The 21,960-nt window shown below is 38.8% G+C and overlaps 1 long non-coding RNA gene across 12 annotated transcripts; it reads left to right on the top strand.

Annotated features, from left to right (window-relative positions):
• Positions 1 to 1,371: 1,371 nt before the first annotated feature.
• Positions 1,372 to 6,281, top strand: LOC132267367 (uncharacterized). Of its 12 annotated transcripts, XR_009468995.1 has the most exons (9): positions 1,375 to 1,605; positions 1,720 to 1,828; positions 2,885 to 2,955; positions 3,043 to 3,114; positions 3,309 to 3,353; positions 3,474 to 3,542; positions 3,634 to 3,705; positions 3,799 to 3,870; positions 3,968 to 6,281. It is a non-coding gene; the product is annotated as an uncharacterized LOC132267367 (long non-coding RNA). The 12 variants fall into 12 exon arrangements; XR_009469002.1 differs by having other exon boundaries at positions 1,373 to 1,605; positions 3,477 to 3,542; positions 3,634 to 3,870; XR_009468999.1 differs by having other exon boundaries at positions 1,373 to 1,605; positions 3,474 to 3,870; positions 3,968 to 5,410; positions 5,818 to 6,281.
• Positions 6,282 to 21,960: the final 15,679 nt, after the last annotated feature.

The raw sequence follows: 21,960 nt of genomic DNA, 5'->3' as shown, positions 1-21,960 counted from the left end.
AGCAATAACTTTCATTAATTGCAACATGAGCACTCCAAAAAGTGAAAACTGCGAAATTGCCCCAGAATGAAAAAATCTTCCAAAAGATATTTTCTTAGATAACCCTGAAATAAAATATCTTCAAAAGATATTAATGAAAAACACCCCAAGAAAAGCAAAAGTTTTCAAAGAACTTTGCATTTTTGCCCCTATGGACACCGGGAGCAACCAAAGTACTTTCACACGAAAGTAACGATACGTATCTCATAGAAATAATTGGAATAAAGATACGTGAAGTCAGAAACCAACTCCGAACACAAGAAGTGTGGTTACGCAAACAAAGTGCCAAACGAGGAAAAGACGAAATAGGGAAAAAGACGGAATAGGGAAAAGGACAAAAAGTGAAAAGTGTCAAAAAACGAAAAATGTGGAAATGACTCGGTCCTCAAAGGAAGTTGTCAATCCAAAGAATTGAGTCTCGAAAATCACTCCAGAGCACTCGAGACGACACTAATCGACAAGAAACCAAACTCAGAAGGGAAAAGACAATGAAAAAAATTTATTCAAAAAATCCGGGTCATTACAGGTATGGCCTTGGAAGTTAAAAGTAGCTCTTTCTGCTGCATAAGCTTGATCAATTACTGCGAATTGCTCAACATCTGTGAGACGAACACGTTGGTCAAAGAATCTGTTATAAGATTTGTAAGGCGGTAAAGGAATCATTTGGGAAAAACCCATTTGCCTTGCCAGCTGGGCTGGATTATAGAACTTAACACCGCAGAAGCTATTCTTTAGAGTAGGTTGGGCAGTGCTATAATGGAGGTCACGAGCAAGAAGGAAATTAGCCCAAATATTATTACAATCTTTAGAATGTTTTTTTGTAGACACTCCAGGAGATGGAACCAACCATGATGGCACACTACAAGAAAAAGGGTTATTAGTGACAGACCTTTAGGGACAGTACAAAAAACTGTCCCTAAAGACCCTATTTTTAGGGACGGACTTTAATTACTGTAACTAAAGACACACTTTTTGGTGACAGTCCCACCTGTCCGTCCCTAAAAGACCAAAAAAAATAAAAAAAATCCCTCCAATCTGGTGGCGGCAAAACTTAGCGTCATTTTTAGTGAATTTATAATTTTTTTTAATAAAAAAATTATCAAAATAGCTTTTTGGGACGGTAAAGTTACCGTCCCTAAAAGGCCATTACAACATTAGTGACAGTCCTTTAGCGACAGTCCAAAAAACCGTCCCTAAAGACCCTTCTTTTGGTGACAGTACACGTAGATGCTCGCTCCAAATTTTTTTGGGGGAAAGTTTAGCGCCCTTCCTTTGACGATATGCGTGTCAAAATATATATATATATTTTTACTTTTTTGGGAAAAGAAAAAATAATGGTCAGACGTTGTCATTTTGGCTTATTTGTATACTTTTACTCAATTCCCAATCTCAGTCTTCTCTCTAGAACATCCCACAAATGCCTCTCTCTCGGTACAATCACTCTGTCCTCCACCGGAGGCCTCTCTCTCTACCAGCACTCTTCTAGTACGTTTTCCCTCATAGTCCGTAGGACACGTCCCTTTCTCTCTCTAATCACTCTTCCCTCAAGCTCAACAGATCGTCCGGGTTTGTGTCCTTCTTCACTTACTGATTGAGTTTTTATTATTATTTTTTATTTTTTTATTTCTTTTTGTTCACGCACATAGAATTTTTTTTCTTTTTGTTTCTCTTTTTTTACAGTTTGATCATATGCATCAGATCTGTTTTCTTTTAGGGTAAACTTTGGCGGATGAAGCTTGGGAGAAAATACAATTAAAGTTGCTCTCAGTTTCTTTCATATTCCATTTTGGTAATCAAAATTTTTCGCAGTCTTTTTTTTTTTTTGCTTTATTATTATTTTTTGTACTTCGCTTAATATTATTTTTATATTCTTTAGATTTTTGTTATTTTGTTTATTTTAGAGTAATTTGAATAAAAGAAAATGTCAGGACTGGTCAACAAGTTTATCTTTGCTATTACTTCAGGATTAATTAATTAATTAATATCACATCATCGTTCTTGAATTAAAGGTTGGGAAGTTAATAGCTTGTGATTTTTTTCATCTAATTCATTTATTGTTATTTCATCACCTTTTTTTTTTTTTTTTTGTTGATTGTGAAAGGTGAATATATATAATTTAAGGGCTTAAATATATTTTTGAATTTGAAATGTTCAAAGAAGAAATTCAGAGCCATTTGGTACTGGTAACCTTTGAAAAATGAACTAAAAATTTAGGGGTTAAAAGAACAGAGTTAACAAAAGTAAATCAATGTATTATGTAGCTCTTAAATGAATACTAACATGTCCTATTCCACTGATTTTCACTTGATAATAGAAAAGTAAGATGGTATAAAACAAAACAGTTTTTAATCTAGACTTCTATGGGTCTGTTGTCATTTTTCTCTATGGAACGACAAGCTTATAGAAGGAATAACAATTTTCTTGTTAATTTATGGTGGAATAAAATGCCAAACCAGATACATTACATATTACCATCAAGTTTTCCAAACTCTGCCTCTTTATGTGTGTGTATGCACACATCATGACAGCATTTTGATTCTGATACATTCATTTTGTTACATGGTTTACTTGCTTGATTATTTTAATCTATTACTTTATGAATCCCTCAATGCCCTCATCTTTTCTTGTTAATTACGCATTTAAGTGCTACTCAATCTCAATTCTCAAATTGTTGTAAGTACACTCATTCATATAGTGACCTTACTCGCAACTACCTTAACGGTACTATTCCTCCAGAATGGGGTTCCATATAACTAGTGAATATATATGTTATACACAAACACACACATCCATATTGAAACTTCTCTTGTTCTAACAAATATATGACATGATGGTTTTGTTGCAGCTCTCTCCTTGGAAATCGATTAACAGGTTCAATCCCAAAGAATTTAGAAACATAACCAGACTCAAAAGCTTGTAAGATTTGGATAACCAATTTCTTTCACATTTAGGTACATGTGATATAAAATTATGCTTTTATGATTTTAATTTTGGTGTTTTTAGAGTCCTCGGGGACAATCAGCTTTCTGGAGGTATTCCTCTAGAGCTTGGGAATCTTCCCAGGTTGGAGAAAATGTAAGATCCTTTTATCTGTTTTTTGATTTTATGGTGTTAGTTTTGTCTGTGTACTTTATGAATGTGTAATTTTTTTTTTTCAAAAAAAAATTGGTAATACGTCTGAGCGTTCAATTTGAAATTTGAGGTCAATTGACCATTGGCTTAATTAATTTTTGTTTTTGAAGACTTCTAAGCTCAAATTATTTTACTAGGGAGTTGTCGGGAACACTTGCAAATCTGACCACTTTGAAGGACTTGTAAGTGTCTAAAGTTAGTTTATTTTTTGTTTTTCTAAATACTTATTTATTTCCTATTTTTAGAATTAATTGTTGTTGTTGTTGTTGTTTTTTTTTTTTTTTTTTTAACACACATTGCAGTAGGATTAGCAACAACTTTAAAGGAAAGATACCCAATTTCATCCAAAACTGGACAAAACTCCAAAACTTGTAAGATTTTTACTTTACTTGTTTTGATATTTCAATTTTTCTTTGGAAGATGTTCTCTGTTTAACCATTCATTTAAACAAAATTATGACAGGATGATTTAGGCTAGTGGTTTGGATGGGCCAATTCCTTCTGGAATTTCTCTCTTGGAAAATTTGTCTGACTTGTTAGTAAATTCTTATAATCTCATAGCTTTACCCTTTTATATAAGAAAATATCTAATTTATGTTTATTCTTTGATAAATAAAAACAAATGCAGGAGATTCAGTGACTTGAGTGGAAGTGAAACAACTTTTCCACCTCTTAGTAATATGAAAAACCTGAAGACACTGTACGTAGAAAACTTCATTATTCTCTTATGGAATATATTAATATCTTCTTGGTGTTTTGGAATGATATATATTTAAATATATTTGATTGCATCGCAGGATATTAAGGAGTTGCAATATTATGGGACAGATACCTGATTATCTTGGAACAATGACAAATTTGAAAACCTTATTAGTTCTTTTCCATTCTCCATTTTCATGTCTCTCATTTTCTTAAAAAGCGTTTTGATCACATACTTATCTCTTGTTTAATAGCTCAAAAGCTGACTAAAACTGTAGTAGAATTTAAATATATATTCTCTATATTTTTGTTGTCTTCCTTGTGTTATTGAACATATAGGCACCTTTAAAACAATTCAGTGATGTTATATAGTATTATTAAATGAAATGTTTCCTATTATATATGTGCTTTAGTTTGATGAACTTTTGGCACAATAAAAAATAATATGGCAAGTGGACTTGTGTATTTATTAAATAAGTTTAAGTTTACTCAACTATCTTTATTCTTTAATTTTACATATTTAAGTAAAACTCTTAGTACTTCTTTCCAGAAAAAGAGTTGTTTGTACTTTCGTCTACTTGACAATTGCTTCAATATTAGACAATACAAAGTTATCTTGGAGCCTTCATTTATATTTTTCTTTGTTGGTCCCTTCGGCTCTTAATGTTTAAGTTTTGTTTATATTTCACTTAAATTTGATCTTGTTCCATGTTTTTTTAAAAAAAAATTGGATCAAAATTTATTGCTTCGATGAGTCACATTATTGGCAATTTTTGGAGTACCAGCATTTCTACAATTTACCTTGTGAAATTTTTTATATAATCCAGATGTTTGATTCATCTTTATGTGTATCTTATCTTTCTTCTCAATGAGACCAGATTTATATAGCATCATTCTCCATTGGAATGGTAGTAGTTCCTCATTTTTAAGTACTTCTCATTAGAATGGTAGCAGTTGCTCATTTTAAAGTAATTCTTTGTACCCTTTGACTATGGATCTAACAATGTCTACTTTCTCTCTCTACACAACTATTCAATTTGTAATGAGACTATATTGGTCTTTGCTCGTCAAGCACCAAAGCACAAGGACAAGGACAGATGTTTTTATTCCTCAAGTGAATGAGATTGCTTATTGAAAGAGACAAAGTGGATTTTGAGGCAAGATCCCTATGTTTGCATATATTTCTTCTCTCCCCCTTTTTCTCTCTCTATATATGTATATTTAGATCTATATTGTGTTGTTTCTTGAATTTTTCTACTAGTTAATTCTTATACACAACTATTCAATTTGATTTGGTTTTTAAAAAATAATTGGAGGCAACAATCCTACATTTAAAGAGAAATTCATGTTTACTCTGATTTGAGGGCTTGGAGAGTTGAATATTGTGATCTGGAATAGCAATATTATCTCTGTGGTGTTTTGCTACTTCTAGGGTCCAATCACAAAATGTCCTTTTTCAAGGCTACGATGACAACCTTCACCACTTCAGACTGACAGATATATGTTCTCGACTAAAGATCATTACTTCATGATTAACTCAGGTCTGGTGAATTTTGATTACTTCTGTTAAATTCATAAGATCCTAAATTGAATGAATGATGAGGTTGTGTTTATTTGTAAATCAATTGGGGGACTTTATCTTAATTTGGTTATTTTCCAGCTGTAAAAATGGATTGTTGCAGTTCTTTTCATGGTTCTTGTCTACGCCAGCGAGTCAATAAGGATCTACCTATTTAGAAATATACTTATGTCGTCTTTAACAATTTTGATGTAAAAGGACACAACAGGTTTCATTATTACATTATATATTGAGGATGGTTTGGTCAATTATCTCTGGAAGATTACAAAATTATCACTTACTGCAATTAGTTGGGGTGGAGGCTTTTTTTTATAGTTAATTTAAGTGTCATTTATTGTATTTCTAATTCATGTTTACAATGTCAATTAGTGAAGTATGAGCCATCTTCTAGCAGTGTTCTTGGACCCAATGTTATTTACAACTCCAAGAATCAAGGTGATTCAGGTTCCCGTGGACAGTTGCATATGTTGTCTACATCAATTCTTCTACCTGAGTGACCTGATCAACCTGAATGCCGATATTTCATTGGCACTGGGAGATGCAAATATGGGTTTGATTGCAAGTATAATCATCTTATGAAGGGAAGCTCAGTTGTTCATCTTTCAGCGGCAGTCAGCACCACTACCACAACCACCTGAATGACCAATATGATTGTCTTCTCTTTAGTCAATTGAATATTAAAGACATTTGAGCATTCTAGCTTAATATTTAGTTAATATCGCGTAATCTTTTTGGTTAATGGATTATTTGAGTTGGTATGTTTTGTTGAATATTTGGCTAATTATACTGTGTTGTAAACATTTTATTATGATAATTAATGGTTTATTTCCGTCTCTCTTATGCTGAATATTTGGATTTCTAATTTGTTATAAAAAAACTTGACAAAAAAAAAAAAAAAAAAACGCGAAAACACTAAATCTAGCATACCAATAATTATAATAATTATTATAATAATTAAATAAATAAATAAAGCATTAGGGACAGTTTCAAACTGTCACAAATATAATAAAAAAATTAAAAAAATAAAGCATTAGGGACAGTAAGTCCGTTCGTAAAGCTTGAGTTTTTTGGTGACAGTTAATTTTTTCCGTCCCTAAAAATCTTTTGCGACGCTCTAATTAGTGACGGACAGATTTGATCATTAGTGACGGTTTTGGGGCTTTTTGGGACGGTCTTAACTGTCACTAAAACCCTAATTTCTTGTAGTGGCATGCGACCAATGGCGGTGAATGGATCAAAGAACTCATCGTTACCAGTCTCATATAGATTGTAGAAATACTCGAAGTTCTCAGCAAAGCCGAAAGGAGAAGGATCTGCTGTTGCCAAGGAATGGCACAGAAGGGATTTTCCAGTTGGAGTGATTAGGGATGAAATTCTATTTTGGAAGTACACTTTAAGCCACATCTGGAATAACCAGAAGGGACCTTGGAACCTTGAAAACTTTGAAGTAAGAAGGTCATGAAGGCCTCTGTATAAGTGGGAAAGCACAAGTGGAGCTAATGCCAAATCTCCATTTTTGGCTAGGGAAACCGCTACTTGAACAAAGTCTTTTGTGACTTGGCCAGATGGAACACACAGAAAATGGCCAGAAAGCCAACAAATCAGGAAAGCAATGTGCTCATCTTCTTGAACTTGGCCGATTTTCTTACAGTGTTTAATAAAAGGGAGATGGGAGGAGATAAATTTCTTACTTCCAGTGGTCTTGGTAGGAAAAAGGAATTGTTCAATAAAGAGGGTGGCGCTTACATCATCTCCATGGGGTTTAAGACTTGTAATGCAACAAAGATCTCTCAAAGTGGGGGACATCATTCCACATTTGAGATGCAGGGAATTGGGGGTTGAAGACCAAAAGAAAAGAGCTGGAAAGAGGAGGTTTGGATCAAGTGTAATGGAGAACTTACTGATTTGGATAATGTCATAGATGCCTTGTTTCTTCCATTATGAAGAGATTTTTTCGTCCTTGGAAAGTCAATTCACCCATGAAGACCAGGATGAACGATATGTTGGCCAGTTTCTTATGCTGAATGAGGGCTTCACTTTTTTCCCTTTCTTTGAAATAAGAGGGAACTCTGAATCAAAGGGGAGAAGGGACTTACCGGAAGGATAAAATTCGGCTAATTCAGAGGGGGCTACGCTGGTAAAGGCTGGACCCAATCCAACTAAGGAATCTTTGAAGTGAATCAGAGGTTCAAGATGAAGTCTAATAGGGTTTAAAGACTTCAAGAGTACTTAAACTTGGTGACTTTGGCTTCAGGTCTTGATTTTAGTTTGAATAGAAGGAGCTGGTAGGGATGAGCTAGTAGTTGGCTTGGAAGGTTTTAGAAGATAGAAGGAAAGTTGTTGGCAAACGATAAGGATGGAGAAAATATATATAGGAGCAGCAAGAGAAGCATTAAGGTCTAAGATAAGCCTTTTGAGGGTGAGTAGTTGAAGGATTTCAAAATTTAAAAGGGGTAATAACTAGGATTGTGAAGTTTGAGATACGGATAGGATTTCCTTTGAGATACGGGATCATCGATGGAAGGGATTGTTTGTAGAGGAAGTCGAGGGAATAGCCACGTGTTATAGGGTTTGTTTCTTTTTAATAATTATCTTGAGTCTTCCAAGAGTCCAAGGCGTGTTAACAGGGAGTTGGGTATGAATTTTGAACTTTGAAAAAAGGAAAAGTTAAGAGATTTTTATGGGGAGTCATCTTTTGGGGGCGCATGATACTTAGGAGATTGACGGTTGGAAGTAATTAATATGATGGGAGCCAAGGAGTTTAATTGTGTTAAGTATTGAATAACCATGATGGTGATATGTTGATGGCGGAATTCAAATCCCACGCCTTATTTTCAGGAAGATCCACAAGGCATGGAATTTGGGGGGCATATGTTTGTTCCATAATTTTACCCAATGGAAAGAAGACAAGTGGCGAGTTTTGACAAGCTTACCATATTGGTTTAGTGTTCTAATAAATCAAGAATATGAGAATGTGACGTGGAATTGTTAAGGTGGTATATTAATAGAAAAGAGTGACATGGCAAGTCTCAATGGAACTTGCCATGTCAGAGTGTAATACTGATAAATATTCCTTTGGAATATTAATACTACGGGGAATTAAAAGGGAGTGGTGAGTCCCACTAGGACTTACCAAACTTGGGATGTAATATCATAAAAGAATAAGAAGATTGCATGAAGTTATTATCATAAGTGCAACCTTATGAGAAGGATAAAGTCAGAGATTCAGCCAACCAATAATTTATCAACACGTGGTAAGCTTTATTAAACTTGCCACGGTAGATTAATTCTATTTGAGTTTATTTGGAAGATCCTATTTTTTATAGGATACCAATTAAATGGATATTCTCCATTTTTTAGACCAAAGTTGACCAAGTCACAAAAAGGGAACGTGGAGGCAGTATTATCTCCTTATTTTTAGGAGACAATCAGCAACTGCCCAAGCTAAGTCAACCTCTGTTGCTAAAGATCAGCAGGACATGGGAATTCAATTTATTTCTATATATATATATAACCCATGATGGAGTAATTATCGTGAGTCCATGACGCCTTGAATTCTAATGAGGCAAGGTTGAAGAGAGATTGCTAGAATTAGGGAGGTGCACCACAACCATGACGCCATGAAGTAAATATGGAAGTTTTAGCCTAAAGCCCAGGAAATCGTGGTCTACAGAAGGAAAGGAAGTGGGTTGGATAAACTACCTACGATGGAGAAGTTGCTAAAATTAAGGAGGTCATGGCACCATGAACTCCAAAGCCTAGAAGTAAAGTATTAAGATGGAAGTTACCAAAGTTTGAGAGATATGGGCAATTATATTGTTGGAATATTATTCACGATGAGAAGGTTACTAAAAGTTAGAAGCCACGACGCCATGAAAGGAAGGTTTTAACAGAAGGGAAAGACTACTAGAAGTCGTGGGACACTTGGCCGAACAAGAATACGTTGGTTGAAAGTGGTGGAACTTCATAAGGGAACTACCACTAACCGAAGGAAGTTATTAAGGGTCATGGATGACAAGGCAATAGCTGGTGAAAGCGTGTCTGAAAGAAAGGGAAAAGGTTGACGACATGATGAAGAAGAGCAAAGATGTGGGACACTTGCTAATTGACAAAGAGGACCCGTAGGAATTCACTTTGAAACTACCCACGACACAAATTTGTTGGAGGCAAAAGAAAACGTGGTTGGAGTCTACAACAGAAGATGGATAAGATGGAAGAAGTTACAATTGTTGAGGAATCATGGGACACATGACAGTCCGAAGTCATTCCACATGGAAGCTGCTGAAGTTGCCACACCAAGTTGCTGCATGCATGGAAAGCTCTATAAATAGAACACTTAGAGCTAGTTTGCAAACCCTGTTCAACACACATAACCAACAGCACTTCAATTTCTTTACATTCATGTATATTTACATTCATGTAATGCACTTTCAATATGTTTAATTCAAGTCTTGCACTTACTATTCTTACTTTCCAGCACTTTACTTTGAAATCCTGCACTTTCAATACAGTTTTTCTTTCCACTAGCTATAGTTCAGTCCGAAAGTCCTTTTTCAAGGCAAAAAGAACCTTTGAAAGTGGTAATTTCAGTCCTTCATTCAATCGCCTGATCCCTACAATCTCTTACTGGATAGTTGTTCGGATATCCACTTTGGAACGACAGCAGTTCCTGGTACGCCCGATATTCACTCCTACTTTCCACTCAACTGGAAAGCGGAACTAGCGCTTTTTCGCGAGCCGAACACCATATATGATAACACTATTCTAAAAAACTCGAACGCTTTCGATGAGGTCAATCATCTCATCATATAAATACAAAAGGATTTTTTTTTTTTTTTTTCTTTTTTTCCTTAGTTGGTAAGCAGAGTTTTTTAAAGTGGAAAGATTAAAATATGTTCAAGGGAATTATGAGATATTCTAAAAACTTTCACCATTTTTTGTAGTGCCCTTCCAGTGAAATGGATTAAAAAATACAAATGATACGATGTTTTCATTGAGAGGTTAGTCGTTTTGTTCTTTTGAATAAGTCAGAAAGATCCTTTATTTAATTAATCTATCGGATAATATTTTCCTGAGACATATACCGACACATGTCCTTAATCTCACTTCCAGACTCTATTGATAAAGGAACCAACTATGAAGAATGGTACTTCAACAATAGAGCCACCGACTATATTAGATATTATCATTGGATACTCATGGATATGTATTAAATACTTTGTAACATGTTAAAAGAAAAATTAGTAATAATAATAATTTCTATAGCAAACATGTATCTAGTGCTTCGGAAATATTCTTGGAAACATCTTTAGCATAACATGCAGTCTTTTTAGTATAATTAGGGTTATTAAGCAAGAATACCGGAAGGGGCAAACCAGATATGACATTGTGGTTGTTGAAGGCGGCAAGAATCATTTTGCAAAACTTGGTTAAATTCTGCGAACCATTTCGTTTCGCATTATGGCATACAATTCAGGAATTAGATAAGTGTCAACATCAAAACATAACAATGAAGAGCTATAATACAAGGACAGGGCTGTGTTTGTTGAGACAATCAATCAAAATCAGCAGACTCATATTAGACTGAAAAACACCTGAATCCACGGCAAGAACCTCTCGTTCCATGGCTTCAGCTTTAACTAAAGGTGACATAAAGAACTCAGAAAATCTGTGAAACAAAGAGCAAGAATAAATCTCTCCGGAAACTTAGATCTGGTTTTACACTATATCCGTCAAAAAAATAAAAAGAAAAAAAATTAGTTTATACAAATAGAATTTTTTAACAATCTCAGACTCTCAAGCCAAATATCAAGTTATTTGTAATTCAAATCCAATTGCAGCACTGATTACACCAACATATTATAAATGACCAGAAGCATATTATTTTTTTCTAGTTACCAACATCCTTTGCACCCATCCCTAGGTAGCCCAAAATGCATATGTTTTAATTTTTCAAATCCCTACTTCAAGTCTTATGGGGTTTGAAAAAGGAGTAAAAAACGTGAAATTTTTAGCATTCGCTTAAAGCATTCCCAAAAATCATCAAAAGTAAAAGGTTCAGTATTGCAATCCCTTGTTCGTCTCATTGCATTGCAATCCCTTGTTCGTCTCATTGCTTCTATTAAGTAATAAGAAAGTGTGGCTGTCATGTTTAAATTGTTCATAATGGATGTTAATTGACTCTGTTTATTCTACTTAGAAAAATTCTATCAGCGCCACCTTTAGAGCGGAAAGGAATTCAATTCAAACTCATTTCCTTTACCATTTTATTTTCTCATACTTCCTCCTTCCCAAAAAAAAAGTGACATGCTTTCTTTTTTGGTCTGTTCCAAAATAATTATCCCCTTTCCTTTTTCAAACAATATATTTCACATCTTTCCATAAATGTCCTTCGAGTTCAAAATTTCAAATTTGTATATTCAAAACTTAAAAAGGCAAGTTAGTAACTTTTCAGGGAAACAATGCATGTCCCACATATCCTTAAAAATTACTACTCTCCAAAAGCGACACTTAAATTGGGACGGAGGGAGCATTATTTATGTTCTCTATTACATTTTTATTAACTATCACTTAGAAATTAAAAGTTTTAAGCTCTTGGCAGAGCCAAATACATGAATATGAAAAATATTGATAACCTTTTAGCTATTTCACTTTTTCTTAGACCTTTTTACCTCAAACCAAACAATGACTGCGTAATTCGTTGAGCTTTTCCTTCAGTTCAAAAAAATACAAAATTACTAAATCCAAAGCAATACAAATAAACAAAATCAAGAAAAAGATATGCCTGAGAAAAAAAAAATCTCCATCAACACTCTACCTAATCATATGAAAAACAAAATAATTAATTCCTTCAGTACACCAAGATGCACTTCCTTTAATCCATATAAAATTGTACAACCATTAAAAAATTATGTCCCCCCTACTGAAGATGCAAGAAATTTTTTCTCTAAATTGACAAAGTTTCATTGCACTTCAAATATTTCGATCCCTTCTTTCTTTCATTTTTCACCTATTTCTAGATTGTTTACAATGTTCTAGAAGATCCCTCACTAACTTCCTCTATTGGGCTCATCATTAAGGCTTTTGTATCCATGGATCTATTCGTCTTTCAGGCCTTCAGCTTCACTCTTCGGCATTGGGCTTATCTCATGACAACTTGATTTGGGCCCAGGCCCTGGCCCATTCTTCATCATGTGGGTTAGATCCGGCCCATGCCGCCTTTGGTATCCTCAATTACCCCCATAATCACTCCTTTATTAATTAGCGTGTGATTATCAATAGACCTAATGATGACTTGACGGCTAATGATGATTCGACGGCTTGAGACAATCAAGTGGGGCATCGAGCGGTCGGCCTCGGAATTAATGTCTTTGAAATTTGAATCTTCTTAACTCCCTGACGTCTCGGTTAGCGGGACCACTTCCCTTTATATACCACTCCTTTATATCCACATCTTCCCTTGTCGTACCCCTCACAAATCACTGTTAATCGATTTCAGTTTGTTCTCTCAAGGCAACTCAGATTTTTCTAGTCAAGCCAAATATTCTCCGGAATCCAGTGAAAGGTTCTTCTCTCTTAATTCTTTTGCAACATCCCTTACTGATCTTCATCTTTTCAAGGTTAGTTCTGTTTCTTTTTCTTCTTAAAGTATTTGCACATTTTCCCCAAGGATCATAATCATCAGCATCATGCCTATAAATTTGGATATTCTGCGTATGAAGCTCCATCTCCTTTCCGATATTCACCTTAGAGAATGTCCCAAAGACGTTAATGTTAAAACTAGTGCCGGTCTTCTTCCCGGCGAAGTCTTGTTTTCCCTTCATCACCTCAACATTATTAGATTCCCTCTTCACCCTTTCTTTTGCTATGTGTTCAATAGGTTGAAACTTTCTCCTCTTCAAGTTAACCACAATTTTTTTAAGGTTCTATCCGTTCTGTTGCTTCTAAATCATGACAGAGGCCTAGATCTTGACTTGGTTGATCTTCTCCTCTGTTACAAGGTCAGCAAAATCAGGCTGGACGATGCATATTACCATCTTTACCCTCTTGAAAAGAAATCCATCTTTACAGACAAACTTAATTCTGAAAAGAGTTGGAAAAAGGGTATTGTTAGCATTCGGGGTGCTTGGTTTGCTCCGGTTGCTAAGGACTATCCTAACCTTACCGCCTTTGGCGAATGCTCCGTGTCTTCATATAAGAAATTCAAAACTCATAAGACAGACTGCCCTTGTGAAACTTGCATTCCTCGATTCTGTTCGTTTCTTTGCAATTCTTTGGGTATCCCGAGAATAACGAACTTAGTTATAACATTTGCAGGGATAGGACCAATTACCTAAAGGACTACGTTCTGAACGACATCCCTTCTTGTTCGGAACTCCTCACATCCGAGAATTTAAGTGATATATCTTTCCTCGGTACCACAATGAGCCAGGTTCGGATTCCATCCTTCAACAGGAGGAAGGATCCTCCCAGGGTCAATGCTGCTTCCGCGGCTTCTTCTTCTCCAGCTTCAGTATCTTCATCTGCCACCATATCCAGCACTACCCCGAACGTGGTGACTGTTCGCCTGATCGTCACCGCTCTACCTGTCAACCAGAACTCCGCCCCTCAAGCTCGGGATACCACAGCCCCCATTGCATCCATTCAGGATAAAGAACGGGGAAAAAGGACTTAGCCTGAGAGCGAAGGCAGTCCTGACGATATTCCTCTAACAAGGAGGATTCGGGCCTCCGGGCTAGGTTTACCTATCCCTCCTCCGGTTAAACCAACTGCTCCTTCCGGGTCCGGCACTACAACTGGCTCCTCCTCTGGTGAGGCTCCGTGGACCCCCAAATTGGTCCGAGCTGACGGCTCGGTAGTGAAGCCGAGCGAAACCATGTTCAGGGAAGGCCCAACAGCCATGACCTATCACAAAAACATGTGGTCTCCTAAAGACATTGAGGTCGCCAAATCTCTGTCTCAGAAGGAGGTCTTCAGCCGTTTTCCCCTTGCAGCCATGGAGGTAATTCCCTACCCTCCTACTTATTGCATTTGAAATGCCTTTATATTATAATTCCTCTAGACATGCGTTCGGCTTAATTAGTACTTATGTATTGTTTTGCAGACTTTATTTGGTATGATGGCAATGGAGAAACAGGTCGAGGCTGCCAATGCTAAGGTACGAAAGTTCGTAACAAAAATGCTGAACTCATGGTGTAGTTGGACAAGGTTGAGAAGGAAATGGATGGTCTGAAAAGGAAACAGACTCCCTTCAAGACGAAAGAGACGCTCTTCAGATCGAGAAGAGTGTCTGGTAGACCGAGCGCGAAGTGCTCAAGGCTGAAAGAGACAATCTTCAGCGCCTACTTCATGATGAACAAACAGAGCGTATGACCTTTGAAAAGAGGGCTCTGGATGAGCGAAATGCCCTGCTCAGTGTCATCGGTAGGGTCAATGGAGGGATGATAGCTCTGCACAGTCGCTTCTCCGGCATTGGGGCCCTCAGGTATGCCGAAGGATGCCGAGAAGGTTTCAACGATCGCCTTCTAGCTGAGGGTCAGACAATCTCAGGTACAGGCCCGGATGATGTTGACAAGGAGCTGGGAATTGATCCTCCAGGAGTCTATGCTAATCCAGACCCCACTCCTTCCAAAAACATTTTTGAAGAAGGTGATGGGATTGCCTCATCTGGAGTTATCCCTGTTCCTTCTTCCGTTTAACCTTTAGACATACCTCCTCTCTCTACTGTGGTTCCCCTTGTGACTACCACTGAAGGTGGAACTCAGCAGAATGAAGTAGTGATTCAGCTTGACTCCCCCCTTACAGGGATGCCATGACCAATGATGGGGAGGGGAATACTAACTGTCCTGAAGAGGCTGCCGAGGGTGAGCAGGTGAACAAGGAGACAAACAGAACTTGATTGTACCCATCTTATGTATCTCTTTGTAATCTTTCAACTTATAATGAATGAAAGGATAATTTTTTACTACCTTTGATCTGAATCTCTGCATCACTTGGTAGTACTTAATAATAATAATTTTAGTAAGTGTATGGCCTTCGGCTAATAACACCAACCACTTGTCTTTTTCTTTATTGTTAGTAAGTGCCTGATGCTCGGCTTGAACACCACTTGTCACTTGGCTTTTCATTATTTCTTAGCAAGTGTTTGGCATTCGGCTCGTGGTGCCAGTTGCCACTTCCTTTGCTTAAGTGCCTGGTGCTCGGTTTGAATGCCACTTGCCACTTAGCTTTTTTATTTTTTTTTAGCAAGTGTTTGCCGTTTGGCTCATGGTGCCAGTTGCCACTTACTTTGCTTAAGTGCCTGGCGCTTGGCTAGAATGCCACTTGCCACTTGGCTTTTTCATTATTTTTTAGCAAGTGTTTGGTGTTCGGCTCGTGGTGCCAGTTGCCACTTACTTTGCTTAAATGCCTGGCGCTCGGCTAGAATGTCATTTGCCACTTGGCTTTTTCATTATTTTTTAGCAAGTATTTGGCGTTCGGCTTGTGGTGCCAGTTACCACTTACTTTGCTTAAGTGTCTGGCGCTCGGCTAGAATGCCACTTGCCACTTGCCTTTGCTCATACTTAGTCACCTTGTTAGAAGAAGACGATACTTTTTTATAAATCTTTCAAAGTTTTGCTCTCTTGCAAGTATACAATTAAAGGTAGACATTGGTTAAACTGAAACTCAATTTTTATTGATAATACCTTTTTAAAGAAGTGGCATTCCAAGGCTTGTTTACCAGCCTTCCAGCCATGGTTTCTAAGACATATGCCCTCTTTCCAATAACCTCTGCAACTCTATACGAACCTTCCCATGGTGACACCATTTTCTTAATAATACAAACTTTTCTTTTCAGAACCAAATCACCAGGTGCAAAACCCCTATGCCTCACCTTTCTGTTGTGACTGTTCATAAGCGTTTGTTGATATTATGCGAGCCTTATTACTGCAGCATTCATCTTCTCTTCATGCAAGTTGACGTTGAATTTCAGCATATGATCATTCTACTCCTGATTCCACGCTAAACTCCGAATGGTAGGAACTTGGTGTTCTATCGGTATTACTGCCTCAGTACCATACGCCATGACGAATGGGCTTTCTCCGGTCGGTTGCCTTGGAGTCGTTCTATATGCCCACAGGACGTTTGGGAGTTCATCCAACCACTTCCCTTTCTCTTCTTCAAGCTTCTTCTGTTTGTGATTTCAGCCTGACCATTCGCCTGTGGGTGGCTGACCGCCACTAACTTTTGATTAATTCCATATTCGTTTAGTAACTCCCTCACCTGCTTGCTATCAAAGTTAGTCCCATTATCCATGACGATTGACCTCAGCACACTAAATCGACAAATGATGTTGTTCCAGATGAAGCGTCTCACATGGGTCTGAGTCACACTGGGATACGGTTCTGCCTCCACCCATTTGGTAAAGTAGTCTGTTGCAAGCAGAACATACTTATTTTGCAATCTGGCAGTCGGTAACGGGCCGACCACATCTATCCCTCATTGCGCGAAAGGCCATGGTTTGGCCATTACGTGCAAATCTTCTGGTGGTTGGTGGATCAGTGGTCCGAACCTTTGACACTTATCGCACCTTCGCGAAAATTCCTCTACCTCTCATGCCATGTTCGGCCAAAAATAACCCTGTATCATCGCCTTGTGTGCTAGAGACCTTCCCCCTGAATGATTGCCACAAACCCCTTAATGGATAGTCCGCAATATTTGCTGAGCTTCTGCAGGGGTTACACATTTTAAGTATGGTCCTAAATAAGACCACCTGTAAAGTTGGTTGTGCACTATAGCATACTTTGCGGCATTTGATATGATCCTTCTTGCTTCATCCCTCTGTTCGGGCAAAACGTCATCCCGTATATACGTAATAATTGGATATATCCAACTCGGTTCATATGGTATAACATTCACCTGCCAGGGATCCGAACTTGACGGTTCCTCAAGGATAAATGGCTGGCATAGCACCCCGATTAGAATTACCCTTGCCAATGTTTCACCTGAACTTGACGCACTACAATCCAATCGATCGGCATCTTCGTTACGCTCCCTCGGCAATTAAATGAACCTGATCTGATCGAAGCTTCTAATCTCTTGCATAACGGCAGAACGGTATGCCTCCATTATCTCATCCTTTATTCCATACTCCCCAGTCACTTGCCGAATTGTTAACTGCGAATCACTAAAGGCAACTAAACTTTTGACCTTTAGCTCCTTGGCCAACCTTAAGCCAGCCAACAGCGCTTCATACTCTGCTTCATTGTTGGTTGCTCTGAACTCAAGCCTGATCGCTTAGCTTAGCGTAGTGCCTTCTAGTGTTTGCAACTTGATCCCGATTCTTGCCCTCATCTGATTTGAGGAGCCATCAACAAAGCACTTCCATGAAGATTCTTCAAGGCATTCATCTGGCTCATCTACATCACATTCCAGTAAGAAATCAACAACAACTTGCCCTTTAATAGTTGTTCGGGGTTCATAAGTTATGTCGAAAGAACTAAGCTCTATTGCCCACTTCGTCATTCATCCGGACAAATCGGGCTTATGTAAGATCACCCTTATAGGAAATATGGTCAGGACGACTATAGGATGAGACTCGAAGTAATGCCAGAGCTTCCTTTTTGCATTTACCAAGGATAAGATTACTCATTCGGCCTTTGAATACCTTCTCTCTGGCTCGGTCAACGTTTTGCTCACATAAAAAATTGGGAATTGCTTACCCTCGGCACATCGTATCAGCACACCACTGGTCGCAATGTTAGAAACTCTAAGGTACAGGAAAAGCTTTTCGCCTGGCACTGGGGCGTTCAAGACTAGTGGGTTCCACATATATTCTTTCAGCTTGATCAGCGCTTGCCTTTGCTCATCCCCCCAGGACTGTTTTCCATGATCCCGGATTGTATTGAAGAATGGTTTGCATCGGTCGGATAACTTAGAAATGAATTGACTCAGTGCCGCTATGCGTCCGGTGAGAGCTTAGACCTCTTTGATAGTACTTGATTCAGCATTTTTTAGCAAAGTTTCCACTTGGGCTGGACTAACCTCAATTCCTCTGTTGTTAACCATGTGGCCAAGGAATTGCCCGGATCCCACGCCGAACGAGCATTTAGTTGGATTTAGCCTCATTCCATACTTTCTTAGCACGCCGAACACCTCCTGTAAATGTTGTAAGTGATGGTCCTTCTGTCTGCTTTTGACCACCATGTCATCGATGTAAACCTCTACTATCCTGCCTATTTGATTCTTAAAAATCTTGCTAACCAGCCTCTGGTATGTGGCTTCGGCATTCTTCAGTCCGAACAACATAACCTTGTAGCAATAGATCCCTCGTTCGGTGACAAAAGAGGTCTTTTCCTCATCGCTTGGGTCCATTGGGATTTGATTGTAGCCTGAATATGCATCCAGAAAGGTCAGTCGCTCATACCCGGTTGTTGCATCCACCATTTGATCAATCTTTGGAAGTGGAAAACTATCATTCGGGCAGGCTTTGTTTAGATTAGTAAAATCAATGCAAACTCTCCATTTTCCATTCTTCTTTTGCACTACAACCACATTCGACAACCAGTCCGGGTACTATACTTCTCTAATGAACCCAGCCTCCAGTAATCGATTAACTTCGTCTACAATGATTTGGTTGCGCTCCGGGGCGAACCTTCTCTACTTTTGCCTCACTGGCTTGACGTTCGGATTTACATTAAGAAAATGGCAGGAGACTGAGGGGTCGATCACTGGCATGTTGAGATGGCTCCAAGCGTATACATCGGCGTTCTGAGAGAGGAAATCAACCAATTAAAGTTTTTCTTCCTCGGCAAGCCCTGAACCTACCTTTGTGGTTCGATCTAGCTTTCAATGATCAATTTGAACTTCAACTAGGGGTTCCTCGGTTTGCACCAGAAGCTCTTCCCCGCTCGTGCCAGGGGGGAGATTTCTTTAATTGCTATTGTGGGATAGCTGGGCGAATGGGAGCTTTCCCCTTCCCTGCAGCTTTCAAAGTCACTGAGTAACATTCATTTACGGCAACCTGATCTCCATGAATGTCAATCACCTTGTTCCCGTTCGGACCCAAGCATCTCATCACTTGGTGCAGGGTCGATTGGACTCCCTATACCCTATGAATCCACCCTCTCCCTATCAATAGATTGTAAGAGTGATGGATCTCCACCACCACAAAGCTCTCGATAAGGTCCCGTTCGGCTTCCCGGACAAGCAATTCTACTGTACCGATCGGTTCAACTCGTTTTCCATCAAATCCCAACAGTGGATTCCCAGTACACTTGAGCTCCTCTGGCTTGATTTCCAGCCGATCAAAGGTGACTCTAGGCATGATATTGGCACTGTTTCCTGGATCAATTAGCACCATTCGTACCAAACACTCTGCCACTGTTAAACTAACGACCAAGGGGTCTTCATGAAGGATCTGAACTCGAATTAAGTCCGCTTTATCGAATCTTATCTGTGTTGATGCGCTCTGCTGGTGCAAAGTGTTGACACTGCCTATTCTTCTCTTCATTTGTGCTTATCGAAGAGGTGTTCGAGTCAATTCTTCTGACTCTTCGGCTCGCTCAGGTCGACTATGAATCGCATTTATAATCCAAACGGGCTGAGTGTTATGGTGATTCGGCTTTTGATTTCTTTTGACTTGCTCAATTGGTCAATTCTGCTCTTGGGTTGGTCCTTGAACATACCCTGCAAACTCTCCCCTAGCGATCAGCATCTCCACTTGTCTCCTTAAGTTCCTGCATTCATTAGTCTGATGACCAAAATCACTATGAAAAGCACAATGTTTAGATTGATCCCTCTGCTTAAGAGGTTGTCTAATTGGCAAGGGAGGGCAAAACTTATCTTTGTTCTCTTGGTAAAGCCTTGCCAGTGTAACTTTGAGTGGAGTAACCAAATCATCCTCCCTAGGTCTCTTCTTTGCCTTCCAGGAGGTCTGACGCTGCGTAGGAACTTGCTTCTACCGTATCTTCACTTTGGACTTCTCTTCTGTGGAGATGATAGATGTCTTCCTAGCATTAGCTGCTTCTTCCTCTTCCAGGCACATGAAACCATTAGCTCTCTCATTCAGCTCGTCCATTGTCTTCGGCGTGTTCACCATCAGACTAGTATGGAACGGTGTCCCTCGGATCATTGCTAACTTGAACGCTTGTACTGCTGTGGAAGGATGGCACTCTATCACCATGCTCTTGGTTAGGTTAAACCTGGTAAGAAAAGCTTAGAAACGTTCATCGTCATGCTGTTTCATAGTGAACAAACTAGAGATATCTTTTGCCGGGCGCTTATTCCTATAGTACTTGCTTATGAACCGATCACACAAACTATGAAAACTGTCCACTGAGCCCCTTGGCAGGTTCTTGAACCAGTTGAGCGCCGGTCCGGCTAAGCTTGTAAGAAAACATTTGCACATCAAAGGATCATTCTCTGTGTTCAGTGCCATCTTCAACTGAATATGGTATACATGATCAATCGGATTGGTCGTTCTGTCGAACAGAATGAAAACAGACATAGAAAACTTCCTCGGCCTTGGAGCATTCAGGATCTCGTCAGTAAACGGCGAAACAACCGTTCGCGCTGCCGACCGGAGGACCTCATTCTCTCTTTCAAACCTCGTGACGACTCTTTGATCTGTAGATCTTCTTTCTGAACTCCTATAATCATATGTGGCCATTGAAGGCCGATAAGGTGGATCGAACAACCTTTCCTCAGTGAACTCTTTCTGCCACAGCGAGTTAATCTTGTGACAATCAAACTCCATATCCTGTTCGCGATTATGCCTTTCCTGATGCGGATTGAAAGCTGTATTTTCTTCCCGCCGAAAATGCTCACGATGTGGATCGAGATGTACAGATCCTTCTCGATCCTCAGCTCGACGAGCATTTGGCTGTAAATTCTCCATCCTAACCTCCTCGCGGTGGAGATCGACGTGGTTATCTCCCTTTTGCTCGCCTTGATGTGCTTCATCAGGTCGCACACCCCTTTCACCCACCGAAGGCGGTCGCGGCGCAACCGGAACCTCTCGACATTCCATTCCAGCTCTCAACTTTGCATTTTCTTTTCTCAGAGCCTCAATCATGTTCATCAATTCATCAAGCTTCATCTGCTGGCCATTCTCCACTGGATTCGAACTCTCTCCTCCGATCATCATTCCGAATCGTAGCAAAGTCATTAACCGCAAATTTCTGATCAGATCTGAGCTTTGCTAATGCAGACGCTCTAGATCTGGATTCTAGCTCAGCTAAATTTCGATCGCGATTAACCAGATCTGAGTTGCTCTGGCGACGAATCTGCCAAATTCAACAATCTTAGCAACTTTTAATTGCACAGCTCTCCAAAACAAGCACAAATCAGAACTGCGTAGATCGAACGCCAACTTCTCCGATCACGATTTCATCGACCTTGATTCTGCCTTCAACGATCAGGCTTCGTCTTCACACACTACACTACTATATCACATCAATCTGAGTGAAACATCAATGAATTCTCATCGATTCCCACAAACGGCGCCATTGAAGATGCAAGAAATTTTCTCTC

Source organism: Cornus florida, unplaced genomic scaffold (genome assembly GCF_030987335.1).
Source record: "Cornus florida cultivar Cherokee Brave unplaced genomic scaffold, ASM3098733v1 CherokeeBrave_3.0.0_Hap2_Chr07, whole genome shotgun sequence".
Classification (NCBI taxonomy): domain Eukaryota; kingdom Viridiplantae; phylum Streptophyta; class Magnoliopsida; order Cornales; family Cornaceae; genus Cornus; species Cornus florida.
The sequence above is the reverse complement of the archived record's forward strand: the minus strand, read 5'-3'. Positions and strand labels throughout refer to the sequence as shown.